Genomic DNA, 17,699 nt, shown 5'->3' with positions numbered 1-17,699 from the left:
CTAAAACTGTTCTTAACCTGAGGTACCACTTTAGCTAATGGGGCCTCCCACTGCTGCCGTGCCGCCGCTGTGTGATTTCTGTTTTCATCCTGACGCAAAGTTCTTAACCCGAGGTACTATTTCCGGGTTAGCAGAGTCTGTAACCTAACGCGAGGTACCACTGTAGTCATAACAAAGAGCCAGTTGACTTTCCTTCTCTTGAAGCATCCAAATTCTCATATTCTAATCAGAATGTTGGACCCATTGGACAGGTTAATCCAAAGATTTATTATTCATAGGCACCTATGTCACATCTCCTACCTCATTAGTGGGCAAGACTGGAAGAGGGGTCAAAAGAACATTTACTTAATGAGAATTTGAAATCATCTACCACTTTGAGGGGCAAATAAAGGCTAAGGACAAATACACAGAAACTTTCCCAACACTAACGTGTTGGGGTCAGACTGGCAGGTACTAATTCTAAAAGCAAATGGGCCAATCTTGTTGGGAATGTCTCTGTTGACTTGACACTTATGACATCGCATTTCGTATCTGCAAAGACTTTCTAATCTCTCTGTCAGGCCCCTCTTTCAGTGTTGATCAGCCAAGAATGCAAAACATGAAAAGGAACGAAGCCTTTGGCTTTATGAGGGACGTGGTTATTAAGCCCAGGCACTTGTGTTCCTGAAGTGTTAGTATGTAGAGGAAACGGGGAATGTTGGGAAGGCAGGTGATAGGGACAGAGTGAAGGACCACTAAACAAATCAAGCTGTGTCTTATATGTCATCTCCACAAGCCCTATCTCATATAGAGGCATGCCTCCTCTACAGCAGATTTGATTGCTGAAGTCAAACAGCTGAACTTAACTTTATTCATGCTACCATATGCATAGATACCAAATATAGCATGATTGTGCAAGCTAGCTATCCATGCTACTTGGAACATGTCGGGACGAAGGGTATTTGCATGTAGTCAAGTATGTCACCTTCCACACAAATGACCCTGGCCAATCAGGATTCATGTTTTCATGGAAAGAACCCTACATGTGTACATCTCTATGTGTGACACACTTAACTTTGAACACACTGTTGCTAGGATGGTGTTTGGCACAGGTGGCAGCATGAAGGAGGCAGGACTAGCATATGAGATTCCACTACTCTCATCACATATTCGGTATACAAGTAACTTGAGTGCTGAGATTCCTGCATTTCTGGGGGCTGGACTAGATGGGGTCCCTTCCAACTTTACAGTTCTATGATTCTATAAGAATTGTGCTTTTATATCTTGATTTTATTCTATAAACTGCCCTGAGACCTCCGAGTATAGGGCAGTATATAAAGTAGATAGATAGATGATATAGATAGATGATAGATAGATAGATAGATGATAGATAGATAGATAGATAGATAGATAGATAGATAGATAGATGATGCATTTTGCTCCCTAGTGCTGAAATGCTCATTTTCCTCTTGAGGTTCACCAAAGCCCAATCCTGAGCATCTCCCAGGACTAATATAAGAATTTCCTGTTTGAGCAAGCCTTTTTCATCTCAGGTTTAGCAAAGAATTATTTTAGAAGCATAACTCCCCCTCCCAAAAAAACCACACAATGACATTTCTATGTAGTCAAACTTGTCTTATACAGTTTGTTCCCCACTGTGAACTCTTGCAGGAAAAGCTGGTTATAAAACTAAATAAACACATGTGACTCTCACTGAGAGACATGGGAAAGGGTTCATCAGCTTAAATTGTTCAAAATGTACCCTTAGACAATTTATCCTTCACTTAAAATGAACGTCTGCAGTCTAAAAAGCCAGTGTTCTAAAATGCTCAAGGTGACAACAGCAAAATAAGCCAGTGGAGAGAGTGCACTTTAAACCTCACTCAGTTTGTCATGATTAAAACAAAAGGATGGTGCCATAAATCTGAATGAAGAAGGAAAACAAAAGCAATGTGTCAAAACAAAATAGTTGGACTAAATCCTTTTGTAAAGGTGTAATTTGCCAGTCTGACACAGCTGTCTGATTTGAGGTGCTCTGTTTAACAATGAGTTCTAGCCTAAGAATCCCAGCCTGCAGAAAGAAGACAGATGTGTTCTCAGTTCCCAGGACAGTCAGAATTTTGACCTGTTATAAACTTCAAACACTGTCAAATGCATATCTTGTGCATTCTGGGGAGCTGCTGCCATCACATGCAGTTTTGGCAAGCCACATTTTTACATTTCAAAATATAGTTCCAAAAATTATTTACAGACATTCACATTTGTTACTAAGTAAACAAAATTGCTGGGGTAGGGAAGGATAAAACCCTTCATTGGTGTCAGTTCATACATTTAAAAAACTATTTTCTTCACCTGATGGTTAGCCTTAGCCTACCAATCCATTACATTAATTTTTTTCTTGCAGTTGTTCGTCATCCCACAGTTGTCTCAAGAATTGCTGTTGCTCATGTGAAGCTGACTGAACATTGATGTTGACTCTGAGGCAGTACCTGACCAAAAATGAGATTGTGAAACTGTAGTAAATAGCTTGATGAAGATGTTGGCTCAATATTCAGCAGATGGAAAATTCCAATTTAGGAAACATTAGGAAAGTGGTTGAAAATAAAATTGCTATTCTGTGCAAGTCACACCCATTCTCATGTCATGCATGCTATCAGGTTCCTTCAAAGGAACAATTGGAAGGTTAAAGTGAGCTCCAAATTTTTCCTTTGCTGGAGCAAGGAGGGGGAAATGGTTTCTGTCATTTATGCTTGGTAAACTCTAGGTTAGATTACTGCAATACATTATATGTAGGGCTGCTTCTGAAGATGGTTCAGAAACTTCAGCTGGTATGGAATTTGGTTCCCAGGTTGCTCACTGGGGCAAGGCATATTATACCAATCCTGGCTCAACTGCACTGGCTGGTTTTGACCAATAAAGCTTGAAATGGGACCGCAATGCCTCAAGGACTGCTGCTCCCCATATGAACTGACCTGGAGCCTGAAGCCCTACTTTGTGTGCCTCCTCCATGAGAGGTCTGGAGCATGACAAGATGAAAACGGGCATTTCTGCAGTGGCTCCCCATTCGTGGGATGCTCTCCCAAGGAAGGCTTGGCTGGTGCCTTCAATTCATATCTTAAGGTGACAGGCAAAATCGTTTCTCTTCAACCAGGAATTTGACTGATTAACATTCCATGGCTTTTAAATGTATTTGTGAAATGTGGGTATTATTTTCTTTTTATTATGTATTTTGTATTCTCATTTTGTATTCTTCTGTTGTGAAGCACCCTGGGATCTTTGGAGAAAGGATGGTACACATTCCTCCTCCTCCTCCTCCTCCTCCTCCTCCTCCTCCTCCTCCTCCTCCTCCTCTTCTTCTTCTCATGTTAAAATGGAGAAGAATTCTCCGCCTTAGAAGTAGATTCCATGGAAACAGCTTCTCCCTCCCAGCACTGCTCTGTAAACATTCAAAAACACTTCGAAGTCCCATCCACCTACCAAAGTTGGCCCACCAGAGAATAAGAACTGGGACCACCAATCAGAAAAAGTTCCTCTCCCAGCCAATATCATAATGCCATTATACACTAAACTTCATGCTAGGGGACGGGATAAGTATTGTAATGCCTTCATCTTTTGCATTCCCCACTTGACGTACCATGTAGAGTTTGGGTAATCCCATCTTAGACAGAAAAAAATCAGAAAACCACTAGAGCCAAAGGTTTAGTCAAACACAATTATTCTTAGAATGGCAGGATATAAATGTTTTAATCAACAAAGGAAACCAACAAAGCAAACATCTCAATGGAAGGAAATTGAATGGAACCATATAGTTTTGCAAATTGCAAAGAGGGTCACACAACAGATCAGGTTCCAGGAAACTATGTTCTAACTGCCTGCCTTGAGGTTGTAATAGAGTTTCACACATGAGTGTAATATTGAGTAGGGCCTGTCCTGTACCATTCTACTAATACAAGTGATGCATACCCTTTCTTATGCTACAATGAGTGGTGCTAGTGTTCTACTGCAGTACAGCAGAGGGACATTGGCAGTGGCTTGACTGGCTGCCGATTTGCCTTGTATTGGGAATCTATCAGCCGTTCATATGGAAGATTCTGTATTGGTTCAGCAGACTATGAGAAAGAGATCCAAGTCTAAACTGGTCTTCAGAATGAAACCTTTCCTTGTTACATGATTGTCTAGACAGAACTTCCTCTACTTTATTCACCACCTTTATAGTGCAAGCATTAGATTTTTCTTTTGACCTGCCAGTACAGAATAATTTGGCCTGGGAAAAAGTAACTTCACCCCTGGTCCACTCCACCCACCATCACTAATGGTCTAAAAGTTATAGGATTTTTAATGTTGTAGAATATTTAAAGGCAGTATAAACTGAACATCATCAAATGCAGTATAAAATGAGCTTTCTCAGACATCAGATGAGAAAAGGAGAAAGGGGGAGTAAGAGATAAGACCTAGTTAGGGGAGAAAAGTTGGAAAGACATAAATGTAGGGGGATTAGGTGCTTCAAGATGACACTGCAAGTGACAGAAATGTAGTCACTGCAAGTGTCAGAAATGCACGGTCTTTAAGAAAGGGCAAACATGATCATAGTGATGGCAGTGATGGCAGATAATTTTAGAAAAAGGCACTGGTAACATACTGAAGCAAGGGGCTGGCATGGGAGAGAAGGTCAGGAAGACGATATTGCAGATTATGGATGAGAAATGATGAGGGTTTTAGCAATAGCCACTGAGAGAAAAGAGTAGATTTTTGAGATGTAGAATAAACCACCTCTACTCATTGTCATATGTATCCCAGTATCATACTAGTGTTTCCACATAAACTGTGAATGCACTTGTATTTCTGCATCTTGAAGCTCCCATGAACATACATATGACAATTTTGGTCCAATCAGGGTTCCCCGATATGTGTATTCAGGTGCTTTAAGCCCTCATCACTGACAGAGTGAGATCCAACTGTTCAAACCCTCTCCCTTGTTTCAGAGGACTTCTGCAGGCGTTGTTGCCTGGAATCAACATATACCAGCAAAGGAAGACTTGTTTCCATCATGGACTGAGTGAGCTCCAGCTGCCGAGGCCCACTCACTCGCACCAAGAGGACCTCACTGGAAACAGTGGGCAACAATTGCTAATTACCAGAAAGAAAAGATTTACCTTCAACGTGGGATGCATGAAATCCAGCTCCAAGGACAACTGCAAGAAACACCAAGATTGAGGGCAGGAAGTGCCTCCTGGCTGAAGAAAGATGTGTTTGTCCCTGATGCCAGACTGGGATATCATTTTTAGTGTGAGAAAATTTTGTACAATGCTTTGAGAGACTCTTATAGCTATAAAGTTGCATATAAGTACTCTAAATAAATTTTGTACTCATATTTGCTGTGTAATATATTGAGCCAGCTATGTGGCACAATTTGGCAGCAATCAGGATGTGGAAAAAAAAGGTGAGCTTAGGTTGATTTGAAGGGCTGATCACCACTTTTGGACAATGATGAGCAAGTGATGTTGGTGCCTTTTTCATTAATGGGGAGCAGTCTGATAGTGGGGATGTACCCACTAATTTGTGGTCCAGTCTCTTTTTCTGCTCTTTATAGATGTGGTAGCCACTGATCTTATGTCACACCCCACAAAAGCCATTTTTTGACTAGGGTCCAGAGCCAGTGTGGTGCAGTGGTTAAGAGCGGTAGATTCGTAATCTGGGGAACCGGGTTCGCGTCTCCGCTCCTCCACATGCAGCTGCTCTGAAGTCTCTCAGCCTCACTCACCTCACAGACTGTTTGTTGTGGGGGAGGAAGGGAAAGGAGAATGTTAGCCACTTTGAGACTCCTTCGGGTAGTGATAAAGCGGGATATCAAATCCAAACTCCTCCTCCTCCTCCTCCTCCTCCTCCTCCTCCTCTTCTTCTTCTTCTTCTTCTTCTTCAGAATTCCAAATATGTCCACTGATCCAAAAGGGTTAGCAACCCTTGCATTACCAAGCAAATGGGAGCCATACATTCAAACCTACATTAGACCACCAAATAGTGCTTCAGATTGTTTAAAGGACATTATTATTTTTAAAATGAAACCTTCCTTAATTTAATGTTAAGATTAATGCAGCCCAAACAAGCTGTGTTTGCAGTGCCTTTTTGTTTCCTGTGAAAATTTAAAATATTCATGTTTGTTTTCTCTATAAAACTTATATTCTTTCCAGATGACAGCATCTCCAACTTCTTTTTTACACATTTTTGTGTGTGTGGTGAGCATAGTTACATCCCCTCAAGATAGAAATAAAGAGAAGTCTTATCCCCATAATCTGTAATTACTTTAATTACGTGATAATTATATAAATAATTTATCTGAACACAGACTTCACATTCCTTCATTTCTAAATATTATTATCTTTCAGTGTTTTCAGATGTGTAAACAAAAAAACATTTTAAGTTTAGCTGAAGCGCAGGTGAACTGGCTGTCACATAAGAAAAGATGACGGCAAAGATGATTACGCTCTTGAAAACTACCTAACTTTTTAAAGCAAGCAGGTGTGCATCACGCTTACAGCTGTAAAGCAAGAATCCTCTCCATGAGGTTCTGGTCTATGGTGGCAAAATGTGGTAGCTTCTTGAATAAAGCATCAATCCTCTTCCTTTATTCTGCCTTATAATTAGCAGTTGGCCAAGCCACTCTTCCAGCCATATAGTTCTAAAGTATTGAAGATAGCTTTTTAAAACAAGTAACTTGAAGAGAACAAAGGTTGCAGAGTCTGGAAGGCATTCTCTGCTCTTTGCTCACTCTCATGCTGTTATATTTGATACCTTCAATCTCACCCCTACCCAGACTTGGAGCCTGGATAAGGAGTCTCCATACCCTCCCCCTCTAGGTTCTTTGAGACCAGAAAAATTACTGAGACCAGGAAAACAATCAGATCAAGAGGACTCTGCAATTCCCATCGCCACTCAATGGAAAGGCCAATTACAGTTGAATAAGGCAGCAACACTATAAGAACTTAGGTAGCTTCCCAACAGCACTTCCCTAAGATCCTAGATAGTTTTCCCAAAGCCCTACCAGGCTTGCCAACATTAATAAGGTCTTCAAGTGACTTTGCAGCCTGCTGAAGCAACAGCTTCCTTTGCTACAGTTGAGAAAGTTTCAGCCAATTATTTGTAAGGTCTTCAAAGTGCTGAAGCAACCTTGCTGAAGCAACAGTTACCTGTCCAAGGTCCTGATCAGCTATGCCTAGTGGTTGCCTGATTCTTTTCTACCAGTAAAGACTGGACCAGGCTGAGATTTCACTTTGTCAAATATTACCTTTGCTTTATCTACTGTAACCTGGCTTTGATGAACATGATTGCTGAAATTCCCTCTACTGTGTGACTATTAAATGTGCAGAAACCCCATTTCGTATCGCATCTGCATATCTTGTGTTACAAATTGGGGGAGGAACATGAAAAGAAAAACACTCTTCTAAGTGTCTGCTCTTCATGTTCCTGCTGCATTTTCTCTAAGCTGGCAACTTGAAGTAATTCAGCTAGCATTACTAGAGAGTCGTAGTTTCATAATGACAGAATTAGAGACAAGAAAGGGCTTTTTGATTTCTTAATAAAACTCCACTGGCTAGATTCAGAGCTCAGCTATACGATGTAAATTTGCATAGGCTCTGTCATTGGAAATGATGCTCCAATTTACACAGTGTAACCAAGAATAAGACCTGACTCTAAAACCTGCTTTAGCAAATATTTCAACATTTCAAGCTGATTTTGCTCATGTTTATCATCGTTATTATTTACACATGTCCAGATTTTTTAAAAGGGGGATCACATTTGCACAGTGCTACAGTTCTGAGATTCTGAGTCACATATTCCCTATAATTGGACCCCAGTAAGTAGTCTCACTGGCTCACTAGCACAATGTTTCAAGTCTCTCAGGTTCCATTTTGAACACCAATCTTCATCTTGGAGGACATTTTCCATCAGTCTCCTTAGAACAACAGCTGTAGCCTATCATTTCCAATTGACACTAATTACTAAAAAGCACACCCTGTCCTAGGAGAAAATATCCAGACCTACTCAACTTGAGATGCCAAATTAGGCACCTTCCTACCAATATCTTTGAAATGTAAGGCTTTCACAAATGACCTATAACACAGTCTCTTGAACCAATCAGCACAATATGATAATGATCAGATCAAGATGTAACTCTAACCAAGGCTTTGTTCTCTGTATGCAATTGTAGCTAAGTAACTATAGCAAGATTCCATTGTGTAAAACTGAATTTAAGTTGTGCCTCACTCCTGGGGAATTGGAACTCCTTCTGTATACCCTGCTACTTCCTGGTCAGGACACCCTGTCTTGTTCAGGACTCAGACAATAAATGGATACACTGTGCTACTCCCTGCCTTATCTACCTGAAAATCTGATTACCCAAAATCCATTTTTTTCCTGCCACGTGCATTCTGACTCCAGCTGTGAGGTGCTTGGTACTTTTAAGGATGAACATATTTTGCAAATCAAGAATATTCCCATTTGTCAACATAGGCAGTATTTGTTTTGTCCTCAACATTTTGTCACAATTTCCCTGGGTTAGACAATAAATGTTTAAATGCTTTTAACTCTGTTGAAAATCATAGTCTATTACCTGAATTGCAAGTGTTACTTTACTATTGCACATTTTACTAGTTTTTTTGTTTAGTCATGTCCAACTCTTCGTGACCCCATGGACCAGAGCATGCCAGGCACTCCTGTCTTCCACTGCCTCCCGCAGTTTGGTCAAACTCATGCTGGTAGCTTCGAGAACACTGTCCAACCATCTCGTCCTCTGTCGTCCCCTTCTCCTTGTGCCCTCAGTCTTTCCCAACATCAGGGTCTTTTCCAGGGAGTCTTCTCTTCTCATGAGGTGGCCAAAGTATTGGAGCCTCAGCTTCAGGATCTGTCCTTCCAGTGAGCACTCAGGGCTGATTTCCTTCAGAATGGATAGGTTTGATCTTCTTGCAGTCCATGGGACTCTCAAGAGTCTCCTCCTGCACCTTTTACTAGTACTCCTACTAAATTAAGCTAGTCTAGGTTACAGAGGATTAACTTGCAAAGTTTTACTAGTACTCCTACTAAATTAAGCTAGTCTAGGTTACAAAGGATTAACTTGCAAAGCCAGCAATAGCTGAATGCCACATATGGATCCCAGCACTAGCGATTCAGTCCAGATTAAGTTCATGCCTCCCATTCTTTCGCTGCCTCTTCAGCCTTCAGATAAAATGACAGTCAGATGCAGCAGTGGGTAGAATCAGTGCACAGCTGCACTGTCACTAGGCTGGCCCAGGGCCAGCTCAAACATCACTACCCCGTGTGAGCATTGTCCAAAAGTTCTTCCCATAGCAGTGCAGCACATGAAAGCAGGAATCTCTAAAAACTTTTTAACACATGCATCACCTCAAGCATTGCCTCATCTGCACACACAGGCTTCAGCGTATGTGTGGTGCAGAAAATTAGTTTCCGTTCTGTGCACACATGGAGGTGGCAATGTTTGGACCAGTTCCGAGTGAAATGGTGAAATGGAGTGCTATTACTGTTGAGTGAGACCAAATGGGGGACGGAGTAGGAATTACATTTCAGTATCAAAAGCATATTGATCCATCTGGGAAAGAATGGTCCATTAGTAAGCTCTGTGCTGGCTAGCTTAAGCACTGCATATTTACATGCCATATAATAGTATTTCAGATGTTGTTACTATGACGGGCCAGATCCAGCGTTGAGTATCTTCGCTTAGTGTTGCTATGTTTCCCCCCTGCTCTAATGACCACTTAATATAGTGCAAAAGCAATTGGCTCATAAATAATTCTAGAGTTTAATTATGTTGGAGATCTTAGAAACATCAGATCAGATCAGAGATATAAAATTTTATTTCAAAGCCTGGTACAAAAGTAAATGGCAGCTCTTATGGGACAATTATATAAATGTTAAGATGCATTCAGAAATGCAGCATATGGGGAAACAGCCTCATTAGAGTTGAAGGGTGCAATCCTAACCCCAATTACTTGGCAGTGCATCCAACTGAATTCTACATGGTTAGGATTGCACTGCAAGATCTTGAGCTATAGCAGTAGCCCTGCTGCACAGGCCCAGTGTTAGTTTTGATTTTTTTTACATTATTGTATGTATTACATTTTATCATATTGTGAGATGCCTTGGGTGGTCATCCTTTACCAACAGCCAACTGTAATATGGAAATAGCTACCATAATATTGACAGGAAACCTGGTGTCTTGTGACTTCCTAAGGCATTAATAATGAGCATTGTGAAGATGGAACTATTCACCCATTGCCTTTGAAACTCTGAATAAACCAATGTCACATACTCTTATACTAAAGAGAATGTATAATATCTGTGGACTACCTATAGATAGAGAGAATTTATGCAATATGTTGATATTCACTGAAACTAGGCTTCTTTAGTGTTAACCCCCTTGACTTTCACAAGAGGCAGGCCACTCGTGTAAGGGATAGATTTATGGTTGCTCCTTCCCATCAACCCCACTCCAGGTCATAATTTACTATAAATATGCCCCATGTAACACTTTCTTCCTGTGTTTGTTTGTTTTTTACTTCAAATAATTTTTGAGAAAGTAAGTTTATACTCACTCCCCCCCCCCACCATCAAGAGCCATTTGCTTTTTTATGCTACAGATAATACAGATTATCAGGTACCTTTCAAAGACTTCAAAAGACAAGGAATAAAATTAATTCTGGTGCTTCAAACAAAGAGACATTTTTCTACTTCCGTCCTGCAGTCATCTACAAATGATGTACAACATTTGCGTAGAAATACAGTGAATGAGTTTGTGCAGAATATTTGTGTGCGTGCACGAAGAGATAAAAAAAGAATAGTTCTTTTTCTAATCTATGGATCAAAGCAGGAATCCTGCTGTTCCCTGAAATTTAACCCTGCAGTTCAATGAATACAAATATAAGATTTGGAAGTTTTTTTAAAAAAGGAGTTGCTTTTATCCTAAATTACATATTCAGTCTATAGATAGATAGATGATAGATGATAGATGATAGATGATAGATAGATAGATAGATAGATAGATAGATAGATGATAGATGATAGAGATATAGAGATATAGAGATATAGAAATATAGAGATAGCTATATATATATAGTTTAACTATTATTGTCAGGGTAATAATATTATTCCGAAGTATGGCTGAACACTTTCACTTTTCAGTTTCTCCTGGAACCTTTCTTCATGAAAGTCAGAAATGCAGTATAGTGTGTGTGTTTTTAAGCCTCTCTATGTCCAGTGTTCTTCATACATCTATGATTCTTGAATGAGTGACCTAGAATTTCCTCATTTCTTGCCTTTTTACTCCTTTTTTGACCGTCTCTAACCTGGTGTTCTCTGAGTTCACAGTAGAAAAGATTATTTCAGTGTTCCCTTCCCCTCAACTCTAAAGGTCTTTTGACCTTTCTGTGTCAATCAATTTGAATCCCATTCTCCTTGGGTCTCAGTGACACTCTCTTCACTTTGAAAGGCAAGAAGTAAACAAAGTATTCTATCTTTTCCTTGGGTGGTTTCCTCTTCATCTCTTCTGCTCCCAAACAGAATCAGTCAGCACTTTCCTTTTCTTCTTTTACCCTCTTTCACTGAATTCTGAAGACACTCGAACTCAGGATGCAAGGGAGAAATGTGGTAAGAGGAAGGCATGCTTGGCAAATCTACACCATGATCAACTCCCGCCCGGAAACCAATGTCCCCACTGTGGAAGGACGTGTGGATCCAGAAATGGCCTCCACAGTCACTTACAGACTCATTGTTAAAACCATTGTTAAAGCCATGACTTTGGTTGTCATTTCAGGACTAAAACTACTGATCGATCCCAAAGAATTCAACTTCTGTTTTGTTCTGCACCTGCAGCTCTTGGACTGCAGAGCTGAAGGGCAGGATACCCTCTCCCCTGCCACAAGAGCCCACTTCCAAAGTCATAGCAAGCAAAAGGCCATCCTAGTCCCATCAAGGAACCAAACCTGTCAGATAAGACAATTCTCAAACTGCCATGACTGCAAAAGCAATGGGGGAAAGGACATTTCATCCCACCCATTGGCCAAAGGAACAAGAGCCGACAACAGTTATACAGGCAAGAGCACAAGAAAGGCAAGATGAGTCTGGCTTGAATTAGATATAAATATTTACCACTTACTTCCGACCTTGGAAAACTGATCTTCCTCCTCTGCCTTTCCCTTCCACATCCCTTCCCCTGTGTATCTTGTATTTTTAGTTTGTAAGCCTGATGGCTGAGTCTGTTGTTCATTTTCTTCATTATTGTGATTCATTGTGGGAGATCATAACTGTCTGAAAAGAAAGGTAAAAAATACAGTATGTAAGTAGACAAATCGATTGCCAGTGCTTCCTCCTAGATGTCCCACCAATATCTCAAATTGACCACAAAGTAATTTATAGATAAGTGAGAAAAATCACTTGAAACTCTTGATTTCTTTCACCAAAATTCCTGCGTATCCTGACCCCCTGGTCTACCTGGCAGCAAGTCAGTATGTCAAGTCCAAGGTCCAAGTCCAGGGGTCAAACCACAGAAGCAAGAAGCAAAGTTCAAAATCCATAGTCCTAAGGAAATACAGTCCAAGGTCAATGCAAGTAGCCAAGTCTGAAGTTTACCAGTCAGAATACAGTCCAGAGTCAAACCCAAAGCACAGTCCCATGGAGGTCCAGGAGCATCTGAGTCAAGGTCCATCAATATGGGCAGTTGAACAGATACAGCACCTCAGCTCTGCTTCCTTTTTTGTACTTTGCCTGCTGATTGCAACTTCTGGGCTTGATGAAGCATGTCACCCTCACCTGTTCTAAGCCTATTCCAGCAGAGGCATCACACCCCTCCTCCCAGAGCTAGTAAGCTGGGCTGTGGGCCCTTGCTGGCCTCAGCCCCACCTGCCTCTCCCTAGGCCACAATGCCTGCCATGTTCGTGGGGTCAGGGTCCCTTCTGGCTCTGGTGATGGGTTCTGCTGCTCTGGTTTCTATGCACTGACCTCTATCCCCTCACCATCCTTGGTCACCCTGTGAGTACTTACTTTTCCATCCCCTGCTTGTCACAGTCCTAGCCACACCCCTCCCTGGGATCCTCTTACTCCTACCAGTTCATTACACTAAGGAGCTGAGGTGAGTTCCAGATTTGCTTTGCTTTTTGCTTTCTAGTGAATCCATTGACAAATTAGAGCTGTATGGAAAACTCTGGGGATTTTGTGTGCTTCTGTCAAAATGCTTCCAGCTTTACTTAAAACTCATTGTATGCTTTACATGAGTATGAAGACTACTCCACCCTGGCTTTAGGTAAAAAATTGGTTGCATCTCTATGATGAAGATGTTGTTCCTAATTGTCCATCTTGTCACTTTCTTTCTCCACTTACATCAAAAACCTTGTCACTGTTGTTGTCAATCCTTATAATTTGTCACATAACAGAATCTCTGGCTGTGTATACACCAAACAGTGAAAGAACACTTAAAGCACATTCCGCACTCCAAAATACCCTGGCAACTATAGTTCAACCCTAACAGAGCTACAATTCCCAACGTTCTTAGCAAACCACAGTTCCCAGCATACTTTGTGGAGCCATGTGCCTTAAATGTACAGTATACACACAGTCTATCACTTCATTTGTTATAGCTGGAAGAATCAGAAAAAATGCCATCTCCTGCCATACATTTTGATTAATTAAATAAATACAATTTTATTTCATTTTTTAGTTGCTTTCCACAATGACAGCCTCAAAGCAAGTTAGACAATAAAATTGATACAAATAAAAGCCATATGATGTATTAAAATCAATAATATACATTAAAAGTGATCAGCTACATTAAAACTCAACAGAACATCCTTTCCTCCCCCTAAAGAATAATCAGCACAACCCCCCCAAACCCCCACCTAACCAAAAATGCCCACTAAATGAAACATTTACCAGATGAAATTGGCTTTGTGAAATTGAAATTGACTAACTTGAAAGAAAAAGAGAATTATCAGGATTTGGACAGTACTGTATAGGCAGCATCAGTGTGGAATGATAGCCACAGAGTAAGCCAGCAATAAATCACACCATTCAGAGTTAACTCTTTATTAGCAAAAACACATCACAGACTGAATGGCTGAATGACTTCTCTCTGCCAGCTCACCATGCCCTGTTACGTCTTTAGCTTCTCACACTTCCTCTTCCCCATCTTCTCCCTCTGACCACTTATCATTGTTCCACCACCAGTCCCCAGGCTCTGAGCCTTCTTCCCTTGATAGTTCCTTCCACCGTACCTTTGTATCCAACCAGTCCATGACACTCCCCTCAACTCGCTCCATACCTTTTATAAATCCATAAAGCTCATCTCCCCAGAAAAATGCTTTGTCCTTCTGGTGATCCCCACTCCCCATACTGCCACTGTGAGTCTTTGAGAAAATTTAGGAGGACTTTAGAAATAGCCCTTTGAGTTTCTCTAGATACATTGATGCTGATATAAACTGAAAATTCCACTTTGGGATAAACCAAGGCTGTGGGAGAGCTGACAGGAGAGTGGTTAAAATAATGCTAGATTCTGTCTTGAAGATGACAGGATGAACTTCATCCTTAACTTAGCCTACCAACTTCACAGGATCACTGTGAAGATAAAATGGGATATTCCCCACAGACACTACCCTGGGATCATTGGAAAATATATTATGAAAAAATAAGCAAATCAAAAACAGGTGAATCTCAGACTTTATCATTAAAAAAATCTGGCTCGCTGAAGTCTGAAAGATTTTTTTCTTCCTGTGCACGGGGTGGGGGAATACAGTTCCCAAAGGTATGACTTTCTCTGGTAATGCTCTATATTTCAAGAAATGCACCCATTCAGAAAGGCTTTTGGTTTGTTTGATTCCCCTCTCCTAAATTGCCTAGAAGAAAGGGAATTGTTGATCCATTTATATGTATCTAGATAACCCAGGTTGTATCCAGCAGCACCCCTGCTTAGGCATCTTCCCATTCCTTTGAAATTACTGATTAAAGGGAAAATACACCCTCCCACCCACCCAAGGTAGGCGAAGTGTAGCACTTTAGATAATATCATAGGGGACAATTCTCAAATGAATTGAAGATAAGCAGCTTCTCCTTGCAAAAAGGACATTTCAACTCTTCTCGCAGAGACTGAATCTTTATCCAAAAACTTCTTTACAGTGTGCTGAAATGTTTATCTGTTTTTATTCAGTAACTGGATAGGGAAATGTAGGTATCGCTCAGACCTAGGGTCTCTTCATCAGCTGCTTAGCAGATGTGTTTGGGGCATTCCCATGGTGTGGTCACTGTAACCTTTGAAAAGGAGATATACAACTTTAAAGGAGGCATAATCCAGGGAGATGAAATTTGCAGTGACATCTCAGCACTGGGTGTTTTAGAAAATGGCACTTGCTATGTCACTAACACTCAATATGCCTTGGACCAACCTTAGCCATGCATGCTGTAGCCTGCTGTAATTCACACTACATGGAACTATCTTCGAAGAGGCCATGAGGGTGTTCAAGGGACTAGTTTGTCACACCCTGGTGCTGCAACAGTTGTATGCATTTCCAGGCCCAGTTCAAAGTACTGTTTTTTGTTTTTTTACCTTTAAAGCCCCAAAATGTTTGGACCCAGTTTATTGGTATGAACTTGCCTGTCCTTTGAAATTGGCATAAGAGACCTTGTGCTCTGGCCCAGCTTTAAGACCAGGTAGATTAGTGGGCACTGGACAAAGGGCCTTTTCAGTAGCAGTCTCCATTTTACAGAAATCCCTGTGCAAAATGAAAAGAATCATAGAACTGTAGAGTTGGAAGGGACCCTGAGGATCCCAGTGTTTCCCAAACTTGGGTCTCAGACTACAGTTCCCATAATCCCAGACCACTGGTCTTGCTAGCTAAGGATGATGGGAGTTGTAGTCCAAAACCAGCTGGAGAACCAAGTTTGGGAAACACTGATCTAATCCAAACCCCTGTATTGCAGGAATATGCAGCTTTTCCATATGAGGATCAAACCTGCAACCTTGCCATTATCAGCACCATGCTTTAACCAACTGAGCTTTGCATTTGCTCTGTAAAAAAGATGTTATATGCTTTAATAGTACTTTAAGATATAAAAATAATGGATGATAGCCAACAAAGTCATACTCAAAGTAAACTTTTTGAAATGGATGTATTGATTTCTGTGGGTCAGTGCTGATTGTGACTAATGTGGGCCTACACCCACTATTAATGACTACTATTAAAGATATCTTTAAAACAGTGGGGGCTTTTTACTGCTTAGTTTAATTGAAACACCCCCTTTTCACAGTAGACTGTGCCCAAAGTGGATGACAATAGATATCAAATATCAAAATACAGAAAAATACACACATTTTAATACAAACTTAAACTAATTCAAACAGAACAAATTCAACAAGTCAAATTCAATACTACAGTGAAATGATATAATCAAATACACAAGCAATATAAAATTTAATGGTGTGTGTGGATAGAAATAACTGTTGTTTGTCAATGGGGTATGAAAACCTGCTTTCAAGCAGCTTTCAGCTAACATGTCCATGCTCTGTATATTTAAATTGCTTCTATGTTGATGTCTTATTTTTAGCTACATTGATTTAATATATGATTTTTTTGCATTGTTTTAAATGGCTGCTGATACAATATTTATAGACTGTAGCTTTGGGGTAAACTGTATGGTTTTAACATGCTGTTCATGGGCTTTCTCTGAAAGGCGGTATACAAATGCCAGCATAATACATCAAGATCACAAATAACACCCCCTGGTCTTTCTACACTCCGGCAGCTGCAGCAACCAAATGTAAGCAACACTTTGGGACCTGGGGGAGACAGAGTCTGCACAGGAAGCTGCTATATGCTGATTCAGACAATTGATCCGTCTATTGTCTAAACTGACTCTCAGTGGCTCTGCATTTAGAAAGGAATATTTCCCATTTCTACTTGCAGATGCCAAGGACGGAACCTAGGACTCTATAACTTTATTCAGGCCCTCCCCCAAACGTGGATTTAAGCCTCTCAGTCTCTTCTTGTCAGCACTGGACATGGAGACTCAGAGACGAGTAGTGAAGCTGAATCTTTATTCAAGAAAACAGAATACAAACAGAGAAACCTGTGGGCAAGACCGACCCTGGTAAAGGAGTTGCCAGAACTGACGATCTGTGCCTCTTCTTCTTCCTCTCTCTCACTCAAGCCTGTTGCTCATTCGGCATCCCACCATTCTGTCCCCCTTCATCCTCTGATCTTCTTCAGTGTCCCACCACCACTCCCCTGGCTCTGATCCTTCCTCTTCTGAGGCTTCCCCAGGGGGTTCTCCGGCTGCAGCCTCCCACCACTTCTTCTCATCCAGCCAGTCTCTGACATTTCTAGACTCTTGTGAGGTGAACAGCTCCCTAGTTTAGCACCTGAACCAACACAAGGTGCTGCTTGTGCTCAGGGCTTATTTAGCCCAGCTAGCCCAGCATGCTCTGATTAGCAGCAGCCCAGCAGAAAAGGGTCTTTCCCATTTGAGGGTACTCTCAGGGGTGGAGAGTGACTGATTCAGCTTTCCGTCAAGGAGGTACTGACATCAGCAAAGGGGGGTTGGTGGAAAGTAGAAAAGATAACTCCTCTTTTTCCAGCCTCTCAGACTTTTTGTCTGCTACTGCATCTTTTCATTATTATTTTCTAGACATCTTTCCTTTTCCTCTTTGTATCTTTCCTCTTTATCTCTCT

General features: G+C 41.0%; 2 long non-coding RNA genes across 2 annotated transcripts in view; one reads left to right on the top strand and one right to left on the bottom strand.

Annotated features, from left to right (window-relative positions):
- LOC310682593 overlaps positions 1-2,517 on the top strand; it is a 56,718-nt gene extending 54,201 nt beyond the window's left edge. Inside the window, exon 3 of the long non-coding RNA XR_014514032.1 lies at positions 2,384-2,517. This is a non-coding gene — a long non-coding RNA (uncharacterized lncRNA). The remainder of the gene's footprint in view (positions 1-2,383) is intronic.
- Positions 1-17,699, bottom strand: part of LOC310682548 — a 143,907-nt gene that overhangs the window by 59,873 nt on the left and 66,335 nt on the right. The window contains exon 3 of the long non-coding RNA XR_014513979.1: positions 12,143-12,294. This is a non-coding gene — a long non-coding RNA (uncharacterized lncRNA). The remainder of the gene's footprint in view (positions 1-12,142; positions 12,295-17,699) is intronic.

The sequence above is a fragment of the Podarcis tiliguerta genome, assembly GCF_965153285.1.
Source record: "Podarcis tiliguerta genome assembly, chromosome: 7".
In the NCBI taxonomy this organism is placed as follows: Eukaryota; Metazoa; Chordata; class Lepidosauria; order Squamata; family Lacertidae; genus Podarcis; species Podarcis tiliguerta.
Note: the sequence above shows the minus strand (reverse complement) of the source record. Positions and strands in the feature narration are given on the sequence as shown.